The 6,983-nt window shown below is 51.6% G+C and overlaps 1 long non-coding RNA gene across 1 annotated transcript; it reads right to left on the reverse strand.

Annotated features, from left to right (window-relative positions):
* Positions 1-2,497: 2,497 nt before the first annotated feature.
* On the reverse strand, positions 2,498-5,337 carry LOC110292178. Its single transcript, XR_002377683.1, has 3 exons — positions 5,282-5,337; positions 4,922-5,016; positions 2,498-2,621 (listed from the first exon to the last, which is right to left on the reverse strand). It is a non-coding gene; the product is annotated as an uncharacterized LOC110292178 (long non-coding RNA).
* Between the last annotated feature and the right edge of the window lie 1,646 nt (positions 5,338-6,983).

Here is a 6,983-nt window from a genome sequence, read left to right on the forward strand (position 1 = left end):
GGCGAGGGAGGAGGGGGAGGAGGGGAAGAAGGAGGGGAGGAGGAGGAAGAAAGGCAGGAGGGAAATGGATTTTTTTTTTCTTTCTGTTTTACTGAGAACAAGAATCTTAAAAGAACTCCAAAGAGAAGAAACCTGAAGAAAAGTATACCTGGACACAGTGTAGCCAATCACCTGGACACAGTGTAGCCAATCACCTGGACACAGTGTAGCTTTTCACAATCGTCTGAAAGCCACACGTAGTAGTCTCCATCTCCTGCTCAGGACTCAATAGCTCTGGACTGAGACAAGGGTGACATTCTGTCTCCACCACTAAGTGGCTGATGACCTGAGGTTTTTGACCTTGAACTAAATGACCTACTTCCTTGTTCTCCATTTCCTGTTTTATTAAATTAGTGGTTCTCATTATGGGTCACAACCCCTTTGGGGAGGTGGGAAAACCCTTTCACAGGGGCTGTCCAAGACCATCAGAAATACGAGGTATTTACGATTCATAACAGTAGCAAAATTACACTTATAATGTAGCAACAAAATAATTTTATGGTTGGAGGTTGCCACACCCTGAGGAACTGTATTAAAGGGTCGCAGCATTAGGAAGGCTGAGAACCACCGTATCAAATGCTTCTGCAATACCCAGTTGTCTGATCTACCGAGTGGGCTAACACACAGCATCTCTCTCCTCAGGCTTTTCTTCTTAATATAACTATATTTTATATGTGTAGGGACCACTTGCAAATAACCAGCTCTCTCCTTCCAACATGTGGGTCTTGGGCCTTGAACTCAGAGCATCAGGCTTCGTGGCAATGCCTTTATCTGCTGAGTCTTCTGGCCAGTTCCTCCTCCAGGCTTTTGTGAGACTTGGTGCCAGAATGTACAACAGAAAGAGTTGCATCCAATGCCCAGAACACAGGACACTAGCTGGTCCAGGATCGCACAACTACTCACGCATGCTTCAGTCTTTGTCTAAGGAGGAGAGTCTTGTATGGCCCCAGGAATGGGGAGCTGGCCCTAGAGGTGCTCAGGTTTGGGCTCTGGCCTGTGAGTCTTTAGCCAGCACTCGTAGAACCCCACATGGGCCCAGATGAAAATTCTCCCATTTTTGGACAGAGTGAGCAGTCATTGAAATCTAAGAAGTGCCTGCTGAGAAATGTCCCCGCTGTGAGCGCTGCCGGGTAGATTAGCTGTCGTTCCTTCTCCACCATTGAGTGGAGTCGCAAGCTAATAAATATTTCAGAATTGGCTGTATTCAATCCAGCCCTCGTCCCGTTTGACGTCTGTTCTCTCGGCTTTCAGAAGGAGACAGGTGCAAAGCATGAAAAGGGATTTAATTACTAAACATCCCCCTGACTCCTGATATGCAAACACATGCTAGGCTGTCCACATACCTACTGCACAGGGTCATGCTTGCCCTGCATGCTCACCCTTGTGCAGACAGCTTGGGGCACACATAGGTTCACAGCCTGTTAGTACGAACAGGACAGGTATTCTCTCAGTACAGTGCTGTGCTCAGTTCTGCATGGTGCACACAGCTCAAATGCCAGCCATACATAAGAACATGGCACACACTTGTGTCCCACTATGATCATAGTGACCTTGGGTGTCAGTAGGAGCAGCTTTGCAATCAATGAGCCAGAGTGTATGTATACATATGCATTTGTAACATATGCCACACACACACACACACAGATAACTCACTCATCCGTGTACTTGTGTTTCTTGGGAGAGCAAAATCAAAGGCTTTGTCATTGTCCCCTGTGGTTACCCTTCACTATGGGAGAAAATGAGGCCATTAATGGCCAGGCAAAAGCAACATGGGAATTTAGGACTTTCACCTTAAAAATGGTTTTCCTTGACACCTGAGGAGGTGCTTACAACACACAAATGCACATTCTATGCTACAGGTTTCTTTCCCCTCGCATCCCAGAGACTGTAATGCATTTGACAATTTGCCTTTACATCAAACTGTATGCACAGGCACACACACACACAAACACACACACACACACACATACACACACACACACACACACACACACACACACACACCCTTCTGGTGGGAACCTTTTTCCTCCTCTTTGGGACCTTGCTGCCTTCCCTTTAGGTGGCTGGGGACTCAAAGACCTGGCCTAAGTCTATATATTCCAAGTTGCATAGCCAGTGCACAGCCAATGTCTGACCCTGACGTGAGGAGGGACCCCATGCTCTAAACTGTCTCAGTGGTGATAGCTGGACGTAGAGACCCTCGGTTTTCTTAGCCACCTTTAGGGTTGGCCACAGGCCTAGGGGTCCAGGTAGAAGTGCTAGGTACCCATAGCCTGGACATTTGAGAAGCCTGGGCAGCTGGCACCTGATCTGTTCTCTCCTCACACCTTGTTCATAATTGGCAGAAGGCAATGCACACATTCTTGAGGTCAGGTGACACAACAGAACTGTTTCTTGTTCTGTACCAGGGAGCACTGTTGAAGGGCCTGCTTCCCAGTAAGTTAGAGTCGGTCCTTGGAGGAAGAGGCTCTTCTCAGCCTTCTGTAAAGCAGAGCTCAATCAGCAACTTTTTTTTTTTCCAGGCAAAACCATTGCAAACAGACAGGTTCTTGGGAGGCTTTCAAATAACCAATCAGTAGACCCTATGGAAATATATGCAAATGAAGATGCAAATAAGCACGGAGTCTTTTTGCATCTGCAACCAGCCGGGACCACCTGCCCTGGTGATCTCTTTTTCCCCTTGAGAGGAAGGAGGGGAGCTTTGAGTCTAGCACGGACAGGACATCTTCGGTCCCCAAGCCCTCTATGAGCTAACAGCCCCCCTCGGGCTTTCATGCTTGGGAGCCAGGGAGGCCTCCTTCACCTGTCCCTGTCTCAGCTAGCTCTGTCTACACTCACTGAGCCACACTCTCACACTCATGTTCAGCCCAACACCCACTCATGCACACAGGAATGATCACATACCTATCCATTACTTGCACAATCGTTGACACAATCATGTGCATTCCTGACCTACTCATATGCTTGAACACTCGTTGTACACGCTCAGCACGGCGCACACTCATTCTTACACACACATACACGTCTGTACCCTCAGATTTGTGCATTCGTTCTTATACACAAGTGACCTTACAATTATTACTCGGTACATCCTCACAGGAGACATGCCTGTGCACACTTATCCCTGACTGTGCACTTGTGTATCATCCAGGTCCCTGAGAGAGCCCTCTTTCAGAAGGCTGCCCAGGGGGACTGGTGGCCAGTCTCTGGACTAGTTTGCTGTGGGTTTTCCTGATTGGGGGTGGTGGTGGTGGTGGTGGTGGTGCACCACAAGCAGCCGTGCCAGCCTCTGGGCTGGGCGGGAGGTGCTTTGGGATAATGCCTCCCTCAGGAAGCAGTAATTGAGGGGTAGTGAATTAGATAATCAACACCGCCAGGAAGTGGGGATGTGCCCGGGTTGCCTTTGTTCCTAGAATGAGCACACCACAGTGCCACGCTGTGCTGAGGAAGAAAGGGAGGGGACCTAGTCAGGCTGGGAGCAGGAATTCCCTTACCCATCATCCACTGCCTGGCCACACCCACAGCAGAGTGAGCTGGACGTCGTTAGGCTCCCAGCCCACCTGTGGGGAGGTTCTTGGAGCCTGTTGGACACTGGAGGGGTCTGGGAGCTGCCTGGTTATTCTATCACTGTTTACTCTCCAGTGTGTCGTAGAGGCTTCAAAACCCTCAGCAATGAGGTGGGCTTGAGTTCAAGTCTTACCTCCTCTACACTACTTGTATAAACTCTTTGCCTCCCCAGCCATTCCCATGACTCTTCCTGCAGATGACATGTTCCTGTGAGGGTCACCAAACACTGTTAATTGTATTTGCCCACACGACAACGACGACGACAACCTTGGGCCCCTCTCCCATGCCAGGTGGAGAGGCCTTTAGGACAGTCTTGCCAAGTCTTCCTACCAACTCCATGAAGTCAGGCCTCTGGTCATTACTCTTCCTATTTATAGATGACTGAACTCAGGCATGGGCAGTAATTCAAATGCCTGGGGTGGTGCTCTAGGAAGAGACAAAGCCTGCGCTTGAACCCAGATATCGTGCAGGACCCACAGGTCCCAGGCTACGTGATATCTCATCGCCCCCAAAATGCAGTTACAGCAGTGGCGTGGAAGTGAACAGCACCCTTTCCAGCAAGCCTCACGTTCGTTTCCTCTAAACATGATACCATGGGCTCCCTCACACACTCCTGAGAACTGCTTTCCATCGGCAGGGGGTGGGGTGGGGTGTGTTGCGGGGTGCGCTGGACATTAGGAAGTTCCCACACAGACTTTCAACATAAACTCTGTGACTGTGTTCTTAGGCCTTGGTCTGAGAGCGTGGACACAAGGACTTCATCATCACCTCTGTCCCTGACAGGGCAGTGATTGGCTCTCTACACTCATTTGGGCCCCATTCCCACTGCATGGCTGCAAACACTCGGGTCAGGGATGATATAACCTTCTCCGGGCCTCAGTTTCCTCTCTGTAACACAAGCGGCTAGGACTCTCTCCCATCCATTCTCAGGTCTCCCATTTCCATCCCCACATATCCCTGGTTCTTTGAGGTCAAGGTCAGAGTTAGTAGGACTCAGCTGGGCAGAGCATAGCTGGTGAGGGGACATGTTCCTTCTCCAGTGTCTCTGCCCTACTTTCTGATGGAGGATAAACTACTGTCAGGGTGAAGGAAATAGACAGCCAACAGCCCCCTAGAAGGCACCCAGAAGGTTCCCAGGACAGGAGGACAGAACTGGCACACAGACAGAACTTCTCAGTGTAAAGTGGTATTCCCAGAGGCTACTGGAAACCCACTCACATGACATGTGGGCAGTGTGAACACCCTATGCTGAGTGTACCACCTCATTCTAGTCCCAACAGCAGCACCCCACAAGGCAGGGCTCTTTACCACCTACCTGTTGGCCCCTCTCCTGGCATGCTTGGTCTCTTCTGGGACTGCCCACTTTCCTCAGGCTGTAGCCCCCTTTGACTACATCGGGGGCGGGGGGAGCTGGGAGGGGACAAGCAGAGAGTTCCTGGGTTGGAACAGGGATGGCTCTAGAGTCCAGCCTTCCTATGATCCCCCAGCTGAGAAGCCCACAGGCATCTCCCCAAAGCAACCTCAGTCCCAGCTAGTTTCTGTGTTCCTCTCTAGGGGGTGGTAGGCAGTCAGTAAGCCCACCTACTCTGGGACCAGAGGCAGGGAGGGGAGGGGCCGCGGGCCTGGGAGGAGCCTGGCTGTTCCCCTCTGCCCCTCTAGAGATCCTGCTCCCTACCCTAGACTGGAAACCTGACACCCGGAGGCCCATCTGCTCACTGCCCTCGGTTCACAGCCCCTGGAGGCCTCTGTGCCAGAGGCAGCCTAGCCGTGATTGTTCCCTGCTGAATGGGTAGGCCTGGTGCCCACACCAGGTGCACCATTGTGATGGTCTTGACACCTGCCTGGCGGGTCGCAGGGCTCACAAGCATGGCGATCCTAGCCTGGCTGAGCAGAACTGCCTTCCAGCCTCCTGGAGTTGGGCTAAGGAGTTCCAGGTCCCTCGTGCTCTCCCGGGGGTTAAGTATCCCAATCACAGTTTGTATTTCCGTTTGCCAGAATGAAGGGGGACGCTTTGTCCCCTCTTCCACTTACGGTTTCAGCCCCGATAGAGGAAGAGGGTGCACCCTCAATTTCTTGACTGTAAAATGGGAATAAGAGAAGAAGCCACCAAAATGAGCAGCTGGAAGATCAAAAGCCACACTGAGAGATGGGGAAAAGCAGTTACTACAATTCAGACTTGCAGTATGCAGGCAGGGACCTCGGGGAGCTGGGCTCAGCCCCACAGGCCCGCCCAGAGCCCTGGCTGCCCCCCTGCCTGCCTCCCCTTGCCCGGCCTCCCGCCCTGCTCTATGAAAATTTAATGCCGGGTAATGACAGTCTGGGCTAATGAAAGAGGCTTCTCTTCTGGCAAAAAGAGAAAAACAAACAAAAATCAACAACCTGCAAGGGGGCATTAACTTTTCATGAGCTCTCTCCCCAGTGACACCCCGCCCCGGCTCACCCCGGGCAGCGCCAAGCCCCCTCCTTCCCTATTTCTCTCAGGAGCCAGGCTGGGCTGACAGAGTGAGGACGCAGCTGGAGGGGTCCTGATTCTTTGAGAGTCGTCTTCTTGGGGTTTCTTTGTGAGACACCTGCCAGTCTTAGGGAAGAGGGAGCTCTAAGGGTTTGGGGGAGCTTCCGTGGAGGGCTCTGGGGGTGGAGTACCAGCGCCGGGCAGCAGGTGGGGGTGGATGCAGTCCAGAGCTAGTGAGAGAGGAAAGGATGAGTTCAGGGGTCCGCCCCGGTCTCAACAACCTGCAATGAGCCTCGCCCCCCAGTCCTAGCTCCCCCGTGCCTGACTGCAAATGGCTAGAGAAAAGGGCATGAAGCGCTGCTCTTTCCCTCTCTTTGTGGTGTCCTGGAGAGCCATTGGCTGCTCCCTGTGCTATCCTGAGAGATGCGACAATTAATTTTCTTTTAATCAAGGTCGGATGAAGTAAATCGGCGCGGCTGTGCAGCCCTTCATTTTCTGTTTTTGCAGTGGTGCAAAACAAATATGATCAAATTATACTCCTTCTCACCTTATTGAATTAGGAAGCATGACTGATCAGAGGGAGTGGAGATGCACGATACGATACTAGGTGGAGCGCCCCCTCTTTCCCTGACCCAGCTTCCATCTCTCGGGGGCCACTGGGACTTAGGGACCCCTGGAGGATATCAGAGGACAGTACTCAGCGTAGTGGGTGCTCAGCAAAGGCATGTGAAAGAAAGAATGTATGAATGAATGAGTTGAATGAATGATGCAGTGATAACCTTGGGTCCTTTTTGGCTTTTAAAATTTTAGTGTGTGTGTGTGTGTGTGTGTGTGTGTGTGTGTGTGTGTTCAAGTGTGTGCATGCTGTGACATCTCTCTAGGTCACAGAACAGCTTTGGGAGTCCTCTCACCCATATGAGTCCTG

The sequence above is a fragment of the Mus caroli genome, chromosome 4 (genome assembly GCF_900094665.2).
Source record: "Mus caroli chromosome 4, CAROLI_EIJ_v1.1, whole genome shotgun sequence".
NCBI lineage: Eukaryota > Metazoa > Chordata > Mammalia > Rodentia > Muridae > Mus > Mus caroli.